Below are 16029 nucleotides of genomic sequence, written 5' to 3' on the forward strand. Positions count from 1 at the left end.
ATTTGTATGTATCTGATTGCTTTAATCCTTTAACATTTCTCTTATATAGCTTCTGTCTTTTTATAATAAACCTTTAGTTTTAGTTACAAAAGGATTGGCTGGCAGCATGGTATTTTGAGTAAGATCCAAACTTATATTGATCTGGTACTGTGGCTAACCTTTTGGGGGTCAGGAGAAACCTTTTTGGTAAGGAGCATAGAGTTTAAATAACTGATCTCTTTACTGGACCTAGTGGCTGATTGGGAGCCAGACACTGAAATGCAGTAAAGGGGGATGTGTATATTTTTATTTTGGCTTCTTGATAAGCCGTGTGGAGAATCAGAAGCACTGTTTGTGGCTGGTTGGGAAGTCGGACTTCAGTGTTGCCCTCCAGTGTTGGAAGAATCTACTCTCCTTTTACAGCCTGCCCTGACCTTGGCATTTTCAGGTGGCTACCCTAGGCACAGATGAATCACGGCCTCCTCTTTCCAAAAAGAAAAAACCTAATACACCTGTCCCTTGCCTCTAAAACGCTTTTCAGTATACTCAAGTTGTTCTGCCCAGTATGGTAGGGCATGTAAGAATTCTTAACATTCGCTGGAGTTTCACAGTTCATTTGTGTGCCAGTTTTGCTGGGCATGTTAGAAAACCTAAAAAACCTGTGCTATGTCAAAATAGCAATGATAACATTTTGGAAATATTCTACCTCAGTATATACACTTGTGACTTTTATTCAGTGCCAGGCTCCAGAACAGCTAATAAATTAGCTGGTTTATGAACTGCAATTCATTTCAATTATGTTTGGAGTGGACATTAAGGCAAATAGTTTCTCTACAGTAGTTTTACTTTTATATTGGATAAGTTTTTTGTAATAGGATATAACACTGCTGTGAAAGGGTATGTATTTTGTCCACCACTGTTTTTGAAAACAATGTGACATCCTCACGCCCCTCAACTTTCAAGGATGGAATGAAATCAGTGACCAAATATTTGTCTGCATCAGAGAGAGGTCACTTGGTGTTACAGCAAACAATTATTTTACCACTGCCTATGTTCATACTACCCACTCTGAATCAATGTTAGATATGCCCACCCATCTTGGGTTGACATGCAAGTTTTAGATTTTCACAGTTTGAAATAGAGTGGCTGTCATCTTTGACAATTGTCAAAGATCACAGATCAACTTATGAGTCTCCTTTGTTCTCCAGAAAGTTTCGTCTCCCCAGACATGCCTCACACAGTAACCTCTCCCTCCCAGAAATGCCTCCCCACCATACCTGTTTACCCACCCGTCTGTTCTACTGCTCCTCAGTCAATAATTCAGCTTCACAAATTCTTCCTTCCGCAGCAGTATCAGAGAACAAGCTATGCCTTGATGCTTGTTCCTCAAAAATAGATAAAGGGCTTTTCCTGGCAGTATGCTTGTTCCTCCTTTTATCTTGGGTGTAACTAATAAAATAAGTGAGGGAAAAGAAAATGAACTATTCTTTCAACCAAGAATAGATGCTGCTGGGGGGAGGTGGAGAATGATAAAGCCAGCATCTTACTAAATCTTATGGCTCCAATATTGCATTTGTTTGCCTTGTACAATAACTACACTTTTGGAGAGAGACAAATTGATTTCCACTTTGTGAACAAAATTGGAAGAATCTTACAGAGTGATTCAGCAGTAAGCACAAAAGAATCGCGGGGTTGTGAGGCATTGACATTTTTAATATAGTTCTCAAGCAACGAAAACAGGATTTCCAGAATAATTTTACAACAGCCAGCCAAAATCTTGAGCATTTGTGGTCAGATGCAGTAGTAATTGTATTATATATTACTGTTATTTTTATTTATTTATTTTTCTTTTACTTTTATACTAGTGGAGGGTGGTCCACAAAATTTTGTCTGAATAAGAAGTCATGATCTGAAAAGTTGAGAAGTACTGGACTATACAAAAGTCTAACGTAGTGCAACAGTTGATACCTTTGATAACTCTTGTTTCCCTACAAGAAGCTGCTAGTGTGAATAAAAACTAGTAGTTCATATCCTTCCTCTCAGAACAGACCCAGAGGGCAACCATTCTGCCACCTCCAACCCCTCATCTGCAGAGTCCCACAAGGATCAGTTCTGCCCCTCATATTATTTAACAACTCTCAGAAGCTGCTGGGGGACCTGATGAAGCAATGCAGGTTGACGTGACAGCACCACACAGATAACATCCAACTCTACATCCAACAAACCACCACCTCACAGCTAGTGCAGTTTTGCCAAAATCAGCACTTTGGTGAAAAGAAGTTGGCTGAAGCTTGATCTTAGCAAGACAAAGAATGCTGCTAGGAAGTGGGAAATGATTCACAGAACTTGCTTCTTCTGTAACATCCCCCATTATAAAGGGCATCTGTATTGAGATTAATAAATCAGTCTGAAGTCCTTTTAGACTCCTTTGGGCAACTAAATGCCCCTAGCTGTGACAAATACCCACTTCTATCGGCATCTGATCACCCAAAGAGCCATTATTTTTAGTGAAAAACACCAGAAATACTGGGACATCAAGCAGAGGACTCACAAGTAAAAGTAGGGATATTGCTGGAATACCATGGTGTCTCTGTTGCCATGAACATAGGTAATATGTACAGTTTTCAAGATGTGACATTGGAAAGGGTTCAGCAGAGAGCCAGAAGAATATTCAAGGTCTGGAAAACCTGAATTACAGCAAGAAATTAAAGAAGCTCAGTTTATTGGGTTACAGCCCACAAAAGCTTATTATAAAAGCTGCAGAAATGAAATTTGTTAGTCTTTAAAGTGCTACAGGACTCTCGTTGTCAGTTTATTCAGTTTATCCAAGAGAAGATAAAGATAGGGCTCGATCATGGTTTGTAAATATTTACATAGGAAGATTTCTGACAGAGCTCTTTGAATTTAGTATACCAGGCATAACAAGATCCAAGGCCGGAAATTAAAGCTAGACAAATTCAGACTAGAAATAAGTCACAAGCTTAAGACAACGAGGGTAAACAACAATCAGAAGAGTTTACTTAAGCATTTGGCTCTCCATCACTTGATGTCTTCACATCAAAAGTGGTTGTTTTTCTAAAAAATATGCTCTAGCTAAACCAGACATTATGGGCTTGACTCAATCATTTAGCAAAGTTCTACAACCTATATTCTTCCAAAGGTCAGAACAGCTCATAATGGACTTTTTCTGGCCTTAAAGTCTGTAAATTCAGTCAATGTGATCTTTCCGTTAGACTAATGGCAGATGTTACTTTTGACAATGTAAGGCAAGAAATTCTTAGTGTGAATTCTTAATTCAATTGACTGTGTCCCTTAAAAATTAATGTTATGTGTACACAGAGAAAAATTCTAAGGAGCACAAAACCGCTGAACCAAGTAACAATAGTATATATGCATATGTGGCCCTGTACTTTAATCAAGGGCAAGGAAGGAATAGTTTTTCCAGAGTACAGGTTTTAAGGATAGCATGTGTTATAAAATAAATATTTGTGTTGAATTATTGCATTAAACTTTGTCAGATGACTGTACAAGGTAAACTGACTTATCCTTTGTTTAATCTAGTGGGTTTATTAGTAAAAAAAAATCAGTAAGATTTAAAAAAAAACTGTCCTCAAAAGAAACTCACTCACTAGCTCACTGATTTCTTGTGAAATTCTGTGCAAGCACCAGTGAAAAACACAAGTAGCGTATGCAGAATTGCATTCAATTAAAAATGGGATAATACCCAACAATCGGCTCCTGACAGGAGCGGCAACAGGTTTGAGTGACCAAACAAAAAAAAAAAAAAAAAAAAAAAAAAAAAAAACACAAAAACCACCAACCTAAGAAACAAAGGCAGGAATTAAGAGATATACATGCTCTAATTATTTCAGCAATAAAGTGGGAAACGAACTGCTGAGTTGTAATCTCAGCTCTAAAGTGACTTTGTGTGGCCTCAGGCTGGTAATTACAATTCTGTGTCTGAGTTTTCCCAACTGTGAGAGAGACCATGTCTAGCCTCAAAGGAATATAGTACATTAGACACAGAAGATTCCTGCTGCATAATAGTATGAGGTGTCAGCATCAGAACCTCCTCACGCTCCTGCCATCATCTGTCTTATACGCAAGTGAACAAAGCAACTGTGAGGAAAAAACCCAAACACAACTACAAAAAACAAAGATACCATTCTGCATCCTTCCTGGCTTCTCTTATCAGCTTCCTGAACACACTGTACAGAGGAGATGGTATTACCGGTGCCTATTCTTCCAGCTGTTTCTTCTGTGTAATATGTTCAGTTTTTTACTTGTACAAGCAAATCCAGCTTTTTGCCTCTGGAAAAACCCCGCTGACTGGGATATAAGAGCCCTTTGATGACTGGCTGGTAGACCACCTATTATATATAAACGTAACATATTACTATACAGTCTGTTGCTGTCCCAAGTGCACTGATAAGCACCTTTGATAACAGTGCTTAGACTTACAAATGGGTGAGATTCTCAAAGGGATGAATTTCCAAAACAAATGTCACTGGGCCTCTCTCAGAATCCACTTACCAGCCCCTGACTGAGGAGACCAAAGAGTCCTCTTCTTTGTCCTCTGAGGAGCCTTACTAAGCAGCTGCTCCAACCACTGAAGTGTTGCGAGGAGCAGAATAGACATAGTTCAGTATTCATTTGGAGGAAATATGTTTTAATATCCCAATATGATATCAGTGGGCATAATACTACTGGAGGCATAGTATTATTTACCACACAATACCAAGGAAGATACTCAGTCGAGTTCATTAGATATCCAATGACACTTCTGAAGACAGAAGTCTAGCTAGACTTTCCCAGCTCCATGTAAATATATTATACTTTCCTAAATTTTCCTTGCAACTTCTACTGAATAGATTATTCATTTGATTGTAGTATTGTTGTATGCTATTAAAACAGTAATTGTGTTCCATCCCAGATGAGGCTACAGCAGATGGGTGAAGTGATTCCTCAGTATTCTTTATGTACCTCTCAGACAGAGCTACAAGTCACAGATAATTTTAAAAAAAAGTTTATAAACCACCTTAACACCTTTGCATAAGAATGAGGGAAGAGTTATTCAATATCTATGAAGCTTACTGGAGATTGCTGCCTTTTCAGTTTGCTGACAGGGAGGCTGGACCTACCAGTTTTAAGGTCTAAACCACTAGAAACAGTTATTTTATTTATTTCAAACTACCTGATACCATTTCTTTAGATACTGTGAGTTCACACGGAAAGCCAGTAACAAGGATCTCCCCCTTATAAGGGTCCAGGGAGATAGAATATCAAGTTAGGTGTTTAAAACCCAACATGGAACAAGCTGTGGGCCATTCAGCATATGTTCTAGATCTACACAAAGGTCTGAAACAATATAAGCATGGTTTGTATGTGCTGCAAAGGCAATGAGTAGCATAAGGGCTCCAAATCCCTAAAAGCCTTTCCTTCAGACATCACCTACACTAGAGACCTTCCCAAACTCTTTGTGCAGGGATGAGCAGCTGACATTGTTCAGTGTGAAGTGTCAATGGTTAAGAACCACTAGAAAAGGGATAGATAATAAAACAAAACATATCATAATCCCACTATATACATTCATGGTACACCCACATCTTGAATACTGCATACAGATCTGGTTTCCCACCCCAAAAAAGGTATATTAGAATTGGAAAAGGTACACAGAAGGGCAAACAAACATGCTTAGCGGGATGGAACAGCTTCTGTGTGAGGAATGATTAAAAAGACTAGGACTTTTCAGCTTGGAAATGAGATGACTAAGAAGGGATAAGAGAAAGGGCTATAAAATCTTGGCTGGTGTAGAGAAAGTGAATAAGGAAACGTATTTACTCCCCCACATAACACAAGAACTAAGGGTCACCCAATGAAATTAATAGGCAGCACATAAAAAAACATAAAAGGAAGCATTTCACACAACACATAGGTAACCCATGGAACTCATTGCCAGGGGATGTTGTGAAAGCCAAAACTATAACAAGACTAAAAAAAGAACTAGAGAAGTTCATGGAGGATAGGTCCATCAATGGCTGCTATGCCAGGATGGTCAGGGATGTAACAACATGTTCTGAGTGTCCCTATTCTCTGTTTGTTAGAAGCTGGGAGTGGACGACAGAGGATGGATTAACTAAATGATTGCCTGTTCTGTTCATTCCCTTGGAAGCATCTGGCATCGGCCACTGTCTGAAGACAGGATACTGGGCTAGATGAACCATTGGTCTAACCCACTATGGCCATTCTTATGCTTAAACACATTTTCTTCCGTATCTGCCACCCAGCATCATTTCCTGGATCTCAGCAGTTCTCTCTTACACAAGCTGAGCAACACAAAAACAACATTTTAAACGAATTTATCAGCGGATCATAAGCACATGAGAAAACACACTTGAGGCACGTCAGGGATTAGACCTGGAGATGTCCCCAATTCCCCGCTGTCTTCGTTGTTGGCGGTTACAGAAGGGTTTTTTAGTGCCGATGGCGCCTTCCCAGGAGAGGGCAGCAGGGACACAGCTCTGCAGGGTGAGGAGAGCCTCCAGTCTCGATCCCTGTGGGGCCGGCCGCCGGAGCGCAGGACTCTGAAATCTCTTCCCTGTAGCTCAGCGCCCCCATCCCCTGCCCCGGACGCGCTCTCCGGGCTGGGGCTGGAGCCCGAGCAGGGCCAGACTGACGGGCGGAGGGAGCCAGCCCCTGCCTGGGGAATGAGCCCACGCCTCGGGCAGCCCACGGCGCTCTCCAGCCCGGCCCGCGGCGGCAAGGTCGCCCAGCCCAGAGCAGCTCACCTAGAGTCGCGTCGCTCCCACAACACCGGCCGAGCCGCCACCCGCGAGAGCCCTGCGGGCCGACTGGACCCCTCAGCCCGGAGATTTCCGCCTGCAGCCACCGCCCTTCAGGCCGCGCCTCCAACAGCCGCCGCCGCCGTTCTCGAGTCCAGGCCGCGAGCGGAGCCGTCACTTTAATTCCCCATCCCAAGCGCCCCCGCCCCACAGACACCTGCCCGACAGGCAGGCAGAGCCACCCACATTCCACCACGCAGCCTCGCGCGACACGCCTCACCGGAAACCACGCAGCCCCGCCCACATAGCTACACACAGCCGGCGAGAGCCACGTTCAACATGGCGGAGAGCAAAGTATCTCCTCGGCCACACCCAGCATGGCGGCGAATGGCCCGGCAGAGCTGGGAGACAGAGACATTGGCTAAAGGGCGGCGCGCGGCCTGTTACAATCAACATGGCGGAGAACGAGGCATCAGTCTTGACATGGAAAGCCGAGTCCGAGCCCCAAATGAGCTCCAACCGAGCATGCGCGCTGGTTGTCAGGTCCTTCCCTACTCTCCTTAAGCAGGGCAGAGATGTGAGGCCCTGCTTTTCTCCTGTTCTTGATGTTATACTTACAACGGGTTTTCTGAAAGATTTTCCTTTGTCTCTTATGAGAGTTTATTTCCTCTTTCGTGCAGCTTTTCTCAGCTGCAGTCTCTGTACATATCCCCAGACTGGACAGGCAGAGAGCATGTGCTGTGGGATGACCTCTAGTTCATTTGTACAGACATCCTGCCTTAATTGACATCTAATATGTAATGTCCTACATCATGTAAACAAAGAATTTATTTTGTCTTGTATTGTCTCTGCATCAGTGACAGATCATGTTTTCATTTTTTATTTGCAATCACAAGTGTTAGAAAGGTATTTAAAAAAAAAAAAAGCTCAGCTCCTGATAACACCTGACTCCAGGAGCTGGCACCTAGCTGTAGTATTAATAGCAGCTTTAATCATGCCCTGTATGCAGTATTTCTCTTATCTCTCCTCTGGATGCTTGCTGTCCCCTGATTTTGTGTGGGTGTTTATATTTGAATTTCCCCAGAATGCATGAGGAGAGGTAAGGAAACAAACCAATGTTTCTGAAATTGCAGACTAGAGTAAATAACAGTACATCAAGTATATGTTTAGTGAACAATGCCAAACCCCACAAAATACAGGGCCAAATGTTGCCATCTTTACTCATGCTGAAAAATACTATACTCTGTAAGTAGCTTCATATCAGTAGTTGTTTGCAGTTTTGCTGCAGCCATGTTGGTTCCAGGATATTAGAGAGACAAGGTGGGTGACATAATATCTTTTACTGGACTAACTTCTGCTGGTGAAAGAAACAAGCTTTGGAGCTAGACAGAGCTCTTCTTCAGATCTATATATATCAACAGGACTAATCTCAGAGTAAGGTACTTGCTCATCCTGAGTAAGGGTAGTAAAATCTGGCCCATAATGAGGGAGATGAATAGACAGAAAGAAAAAATACATTCTCTGGAGCTGGGAAATTATTGAATGTTTGAGCCAAAGAACAGATAGTTTATAGGTGGGTGAGAAGGGATTGCTTGGCTTCATTCCTTCCTTCTATGTTAAATAACTGCTGCTTTCTCCTATTAATCCCTAGACCAGGGGTGGGGAACGTCCGGCCCGCGGGCCGGAAATGATTTGGTCCGGCCCGCGGCAGGCCGTATAAGGCCCGCGAAATCATTCGGTCTGGACCTGGCGGTGGGGGGGAATTTGGCGGCGGCGCGGTTTTGTGCCCGCCGCTGAAACCCGGCCGCCGTTTGCCCCTTTTCGGTGGCAGGGGGACTTTTGCAGCAGGCACTGCCTCCCGCCCCCCCTGGAACCCCGCCGCCGTGAAACCGCGCCACCGCCAGGGCCACCATCAGGCCCTTGACATAAAAAAGGTTCCCCACCCCTGCCCTAGACTGATGATGAGTCCAAGAATTCCTCAACAGCAGCGGTTCTCAACCTTTTTTTCCCGAGTACCACTCCGGTCAGGTACAGTCAGGTCAAGTACCGCTTCACCTGACTGTGTCTGGCCAGAGTATTACTCGGAAAATAAGCGCAGTAAGCACTTTCAATCAATACCCTCCGCAGAAACCCTGCAGCCATTTGCCCGTTTTCGGCGGCAGCAAGGGGGCGTGAATCAGCGGGGGGACGGAAGAACGGCGGCGGCGGCTTTTCGCTGCTTGCGGGGGAGCAACAGTGCCAGGTTTTCTCGGCGGCGGTGAGGGGGGAGAACGGTGGCGGGCGGGTTTGTCGGGGGGGGGGGGGGACAAAAACCAGCGTTTGGCGGCGGCGGGGGGGGGGGGATCGGCGGTGGTGGATCGGCGGCAGCAGGGTTTCTCGGCGGCGGGGAGGGGGGATTCAGCGGCGGAATCGGCGGCACGGTTTGCCTGGCGTACCACCAAGCCGGCTTCCGCGTACCACTAGTGGTACGCGTACCACCGGTTGAGAACCCCTGCTCAACAGAATCAAGTCTCAAAGTAGATTCTGATGATCTTGTAGAGTATATGATGCCCCTTCTTGTGATGTATACATTTATACAGGCCTGAACCCTGTGTTTCCCTACACTGAATCACCGCTAGGAAGAATATAGCTCCTTTTGGCCAAAGAGTTTAGTCTGATTTGTCGTGCAATGCTTCTTCCTTTTGAAAGAACCATTCTATTAAGCTTTTCTGTACAATACATAGCCTAGCCCCATACACATAAAGTTGGTTTCATGCCCTTCACATTATTCCTGAAACCCCTTTATCCCACTGAATTCTCCTATGAGCGTCTCAGCAAAGTCTCCATGGCTTCTGGCTACTGAACTGTTCTGTTTGTATGATTTATAAGGTAAGCGCCTCAGGACTGGAGCCTTCTCTTTTTTCAATGTGTTGTAAAGTGCCACGTACGTGTATGGCACAACACAAATATTAGTAATGGGCCACTGACACTCCCCACCCCCGGAATCATTGCTACCGTGCTGTCCCTGTGTAGCTGAGGTCAGCGCAGCGTATGTTGCCTGCTGCTGCAGAACTCGAGCGCCGCGCGACGATGGAGCTGTACTGCCCAGCAACTTCCGCTTGCAACACTACAAATGCCAACAAGCTAGCAGGGGGCGAGGCTCTGAGCCAGAAAAAACTACCATTTCCCAGCATGCAAGGTGTTCGCTGTGCGCGGTGATTGGCTGAGGGAATGCACGTTCCCTGACCTCGCGCGCGCCCTGTGCCGTGGTTCCCTTTCGGGTCGGCTTGGCTTGGCTTGGCTTAGCCGCCAGCCGTTTTACTGTGGGAGGCGACGGAGCGGGCCCCGGGGGGTGGTGGAGGGGCGGGGGCCTGCTCTGTCCGAGCCGCGTGATGGGCGGCGGGGCTGCCGCTCTGTCGTGGGGCAAGGAGGACGCGGCCTGTAAGTACAAGGCTCTGCCCCGCTCCTCGCCTCGCGGCGGCTGTAGAAGCTGCTCTGTTGGAGGGGGCGCGGGGATCGCTATGGCTCCCGTGTGTGGGGGGCAGGTGTACAGGAGGTGGCGGTGTGTTGTGGGGCTCCGGCAGGATGCTGGGGGTGTGAGGAGAGACAGGCATAGGAGGGGTGGCAGTGGGCTCTGTGACCGTGGGAAGGCGGGACGGGACGAGACGAGATGGCTCTTGCACTGTGGGGTGTGTGTGTGTTAGTTCATCGCAACTCTTGTTCTTTGCCATTGGGTCGAGTAGAATTTCTCCTGTTGTAAAGTAAACACCCATTTACAGATCTTGAACTCCCCACTGACAGCCGTGCTGGGCTCTAAACTCTGCCAGTAGTGTACCCGCTATGCTTTCTGCCCATCCTCGGTTTGTCACTTAGGTATGTTACGTTAAAGTGTGCACCCATCTGAAAATAGGTGTGAACTTGCATTTAAACATGCCCAGTGAGTGAGATTTTTAGTGCACAGATGGAAATATTAGTTTGTTGTTCTTGTAACGTGCCAAGCGATCACAGTGATACATTTAGGAAGATGATGCATTTTAAAGCAGGCATTTAAACTTATGAACATGTTAACCCACACAAATCCCCTTTTTTTAAAATGTTACATGAACTCTTCTGATGTTGGTTACAAATCCTTCAGAATATTTCTGATTTTCAAATTCAAAAAAAATATGAACTTTGGGAAAAAGTTACATCAATCCTTTGTGTAGTTTTGAAAGGAATTATAACTGACTTCATTTATTCTGTGTCTAATTTGGCTCCTTTTATATTTTTTGAATATTTTGATGTCACTAACAGAACTCTTTATTGCATATGAGATACTGTTTCTTTCAGAGGAGGTCTAGGATTTGTGGACTTCATGGAACAGATATGTTCTGAGGAGTGGCTTGAATGAGAAGAGGATTGAGATGTGACACATAATGTTCGGAAGTGGATTCTGGGCCCCTATTTTTGGAGCGTTCTTCCTGATCAGGTCTGTCATTCCTCCATTCACTACTCCTTTGAGTCCCTCCTCTACATACCAACACAACTAATCAGATACATTCTTAGGGTATGTCTGTACCAGGGTGGATTGATTTAAATCATTGATTTAAATAATTGATATAAATCACCAAAAAAATAATTGATTTAAATCAAGTTTCCCACCGATACTACTTCACATATTTCTTAAACAATGGTGCAAATCTGATCACTAAAACATATTAATTTACAACTCAATACAGCATTTTACAACATCTAGGAGGGTATACTTCGTGTAATTTTTAAGAACTTGATTTTTATTAATTTAGGAAATAGTACATAATACTCATTACCTGTGTCAAGCTACAGATGCAGCAGCAGTCCATTAGGAATGGTAAGAACTAAATCACACAAACTCAATAGCACTTATATTTTATTAAACTAAATCTTAAATGTTACATAAATGTTTCACATTTACAATTGCAGTAGTCTCCTGAGTTGCTGGTTGATAGCTGTCCTTAAACTCTATTTTTTTTTTTTTTTTTTTTAATAATTTTCAAATTTTATTAACTCGAACAGACAAGTCATCACAACACTGAATGTACGCTGTCCTTAAAACTTCTACAACTAGCTCTCATCTTCCCCACTCGCACTGTCATTTTTATTCATAGACTGAAACAGAAATACGAGTTTTCCTGCTTTTTCAACTCCCAGTCAATTTCTTAACTTTGAGTGAATAATATCGAACGATGAAAATATTCCCTCTGTGCCTGCAGAGGAAGCTACTGCTGTGAAAGGTAGGCTTAGCAACTGAAGGAACTCTGTTTCAAGGTGTCTGGCTAATTGAGGGGAGTGACTTTTGTTCAAATCATCATCTGTAAACATGTATGGTTTAAATGGTTCCGCTCCAGCTCTGGAATGTATTATGATTGGCATAACTGAGGAGTGATTTTGAGATGCCTATGCCATGACAGCAGCAGCATTTTCAGAAGTTAGGCATCTACCTTTATATTTGGGGTTGAGAATGTTTGCAAGAAAATGAGGTGGAGTTAGTGCTTGATCCATTCACTTCTTTATTGCCTGCAGTTTAACTTTCTGGTGAGGTATTTCTTCAATGTCTGTTGAAGTGCCTTCCAAATTTTGACAGCATCAGAATGTAGCAACAATTTCTTTGAAGTTTGTTTAAGGCTATTGATATAGGCTTCAGTATACTGAGTATATCCTCTACGTTCCTCTTTAATCCAATGTTAGATGGAAGTATCTCACCCAAAGTATCTATTTTATCACAGTTTTCTTCACAAAGTTTTATGAGAATCGACCAGTTCTTAATAAATTGTTCAAAACAATAAACCGTCAGAATTCCATCAAACATCTTGAGGGAGAATTAGTTTGGATCCTCCTGCTCTTTTCAGTGAAGCTGAAGCAAAACGGTTATTACGGAAGTATTTTACGACTTCAGCGACATTTTCTTTTATTCCTGGAGAAGATGTACTTAAGTCTTTGTCTAAGAGCTGCATTAAATGGGCACTGCAGTCATATGTTATTAAGAAGCATCCTTCCATTTCTTCTTCTAAGTATCTTCTCATCTTTTCCATGTTTGTTTGATATTATTCACTCAATGCTGCAATGAAAATACTCTCTCTGTGCCTTTAAAACAGTGTCTTAAGTAACTCCTCTGCCTTACTTGGCCCAGCTCCACCACCAAATAAGCATAGAACAACGACAATCCTATCCGGCCTGTTCTTTGCACATGTCTTTAGTCTGCTCAGAAACTGAAAACCCAGAACTTTCAAGAAGCAAGAGCTGGTAGTTTAGGCTGGACAGAGTAGAACCATTAATTCATTTTTATGAGACTGTAAGTGTAGGTTTAGCATGTTTGTGATGAGATTTTGTTGTAACTTATTCTTTAAATGAGAGAGAAATTTAGTATTTTTTTGATGATTGTAAAAAATATTTAAAAATCTGATTTAAATTTTAAAAAATCTGATTGATTTTTATTCACCCTGGTCTGTACTGCCAAAAATAAAAATAAAAAATCCCAAGCTTTGTGGCAATGAGTCTCAGAGCCCCGGTCAACTGACTCAGGATGTGTGCTATAGGACTAAAAGTAGCAGTGTCGACATTCTTGCTTGCACTGGAGTTGGGCTCTGAAACTCAACAAGTGGGCTCATCTCTGAGCCCAGGTTCCAGCCCCAGCAGGAACCCCCTACACAGCTATTTTAAACCCCATAATTCAAGCCTAAGTCAATTGACCTGAGCTCTTGAGACTTGCTGCTGCAGGGATGGTTTGTTTGGTTTTTTTTGCAGTGTAGGTGTAACCTTAGATCCCTGTCCTGCAAACACTAAAACATTTGAATATCTTTATTAATGTGAGTAGTCCCATTGACTCAGGTAGACCGACTCACATGAATAATGCTATGTATTTACTTAAGTGTTTTTCAGTTTGGGTCCTCAAATTGCTGTCACTGTTATTTCATTTTTCATCAAAAACAACCTTGCTTTTAGTCTGGCTACTTTTTAGTCTTTTTTTTCTATACCTTATTGCTTCTGTAGTGATGCTTCTTTCTTGCTTATCAGTCCTGGATGTGGCATGACCTTTGTTTACATGACAGGTGCAGTATGGGCAGCAGCCATGCAGCTTCCCCACATCACAAATGTGTCTCAACCCTGAACTGGAAGGAACATAAGAGGTTAACTCAGTTTCCATGGCTTCTGTGCTGAAACTGCTAATGATGGTGAAAGACAACTGCTTTAAGCATCACCACCACATGCCTCCCCTTCAATAGAGACCAATTTCACTTGTTATATTTCATGAATAAGAGGTGTTCCAGTCTCACACTTCCAGTTCAGGCTAAGAATGTATCAAACCAGTGGCTGGCTATAAACTAATGGTGTCTTGTCATCTGAATCACTATGAGCAAAATACATTTCACTTTATAGTCCATATTTCTCTTATGAGGCCGCCAAAGTGTATCTTAATTTATACAAGACTCCCCATATCCAGCACTGAGAATAATACTTAACACTTATGTAGTGCTTTTTCATATTCAAAGTTCTGTACAAATGTTGATCTTAATTTACCTATTTTGTAGGCATGTTGTCATCTCCATTTAACAGACTGGGAAACTGAGTCCATTTACCTTGGTCTTATGTTTTTTTAAAGTTTGTCTTTGCAAAATTGATTTTTTGGGCCAAATTTAAGTTCATAAATGTCTCTTTTTAGCATCAAGTAATTGGAAGCTTCTATGATTAATTCTGCCACCAGGTGGTGGTATTGGATTTTTCTTGTTTTTATAACCTATCTAAAGCAGGGCAACAGAAAAATTATAGAAGAAAATATTGTACATTGCAAGGAATGTCTCAGTTTTATAGAAGGTCCCCTCCCCCTTTGTATTTTGTAACTGATTTTTCCATTAAATTTTACTAATTTTTTGCTCCAAATACAAGATCCCTCTTTACTAAACAGCTATAGCCAGGAACAGATATGGAGAAATCCTGTTAAAAGGTTTTCTTGAAAACTGGTGTTGAAAGATGGTTTAACGTCTAGCATAGGTGAGAAACTGTTTTTAGATGTAGTGGAAAGTGTGATAGTCATCTGATGTCTGTCATACTGCATGAGGCTTATGTCACACTTTATCTTGCTTTTATTTTCTTTTAGTGTTGGAAAATGACTGTCCCATCCACTCTAATTGTTAGGATGTTCTCAGTTCCAGTTGAGGAAAGGTCATTGTGACCCATTGCTGGTAATTTTGGCTAGCAACTTCTTTGTGAAGATGGGGTTTTGAAGTGTATCTATACTAAATAAGGGAAACCCTTGCGGAAACACCTGTGGCATGAAATGGTTAGGAGGCCCTTTTTCTCACAGTGGACTAGTGCATCTAAACCGCAGTTCAACCAGGTAGTTAAGCATGTGTGTAACTCTAACTTGAAAGCCTGAAAGAGCTTGTGTGGATAGATGCGTGTTACACCATTTTGCCAATTTTAATGGGGCCTTCATGTGTGACTGAAGGGCTATGAAATCCTCACAATAAGGTCTGGCTCTTTACAGAAGCAACAATTTCCCCAATATTAATTTTCACAGATGGTCACATTGAAAAACACATGATCAAATGCCAACATATAGCAAGTTGAATGCATGCTGGCATCATCAGTCTAACTTATATGTGAATATCAGTTATATTATGAAATGATAGTTATCTAAAACAACTTGAGCATTTTGGTTTTTGCTGCTCATTATTTCGAGAGTTATACAGTTGTGATATGTGTAAAGAAATTACAGTTTTACTTGTATACATGTTAGAGAAAGGATGGAATGGGCCAGTGATAAGAGTGCTAGCCTGGAACTTGGGATACCTGGATTTATTTCTCTGCTCCACCACAGGCTTCCTTTGTAACTTTGGGCAAATTACTTGGTCTCTGTGCCTCAGTATTTAAGTAGTAAAATGGATATGATAGTTCTTCCCTACAAGGGGTTTTATAAGGATAAATATATTACAAAAATAGATTTAGGCTCAGATACCGAGGGTTAATGTCTTAAAGAATTTATTTAACATTGAAGTTATTGAACTTTTACATCCATCCCTGAAAAAAATATTCACTTTTCTTTTGTCCATTGCTTTTGCATCAGGGCTTCCAAAAATCTAAATTTGTACTCCGTTTCCACAGCAACCTGGCAAAAGCGTATATTTAGAGGACACTCCTTTAGGGTTCAGTTAAAAAATGAATGCATAGCTTGTGTTGTCAGGTTGGAGAAGGTCTCAGGTCTTGAGTCCCTAGGAATTAAATCCTTTTGCAAAAAAAAGAACCTTACTGTATAAGAAAAACTGCTCAGTAC

General features: G+C 42.4%; 2 protein-coding genes across 7 annotated transcripts in view; one reads left to right on the forward strand and one right to left on the reverse strand.

The window, feature by feature from the left end:
- Nucleotides 1-6990, reverse strand: part of SNAP23 (synaptosome associated protein 23) — a 41544-nt gene extending 34554 nt beyond the window's left edge. The window contains exon 1 of the mRNA XM_067557912.1: nucleotides 6768-6990. The gene's annotated coding sequence lies outside the window, so the exon portion shown is untranslated. The remainder of the gene's footprint in view (nucleotides 1-6767) is intronic.
- Nucleotides 6991-9918: 2928 nt separating this feature from the next.
- ZNF106 (zinc finger protein 106) overlaps nucleotides 9919-16029 on the forward strand; it is an 82622-nt gene continuing 76511 nt past the window's right edge. For 4 of the 6 annotated variants that reach the window (XR_010921644.1, XM_067557913.1, XM_067557917.1 and 1 more), the window contains exons 1-2: nucleotides 9919-10181; nucleotides 11070-11208. The gene's annotated coding sequence lies outside the window, so the exon portion shown is untranslated. Of the gene's footprint in view, nucleotides 10182-11069; nucleotides 11209-11881; nucleotides 11993-16029 lie in introns of those variants that run through there. The other 2 variants (XM_067557915.1, XM_067557916.1) reach the window with 2 other exon arrangements.

The sequence above is a fragment of the Emydura macquarii genome, unplaced genomic scaffold, assembly GCF_026122565.2.
Source record: "Emydura macquarii macquarii isolate MOO-44397 ecotype Brisbane River unplaced genomic scaffold, CSIRO-AGI_Emac_v2 contig_1876, whole genome shotgun sequence".
Lineage (NCBI taxonomy): Eukaryota > Metazoa > Chordata > Testudines > Chelidae > Emydura > Emydura macquarii.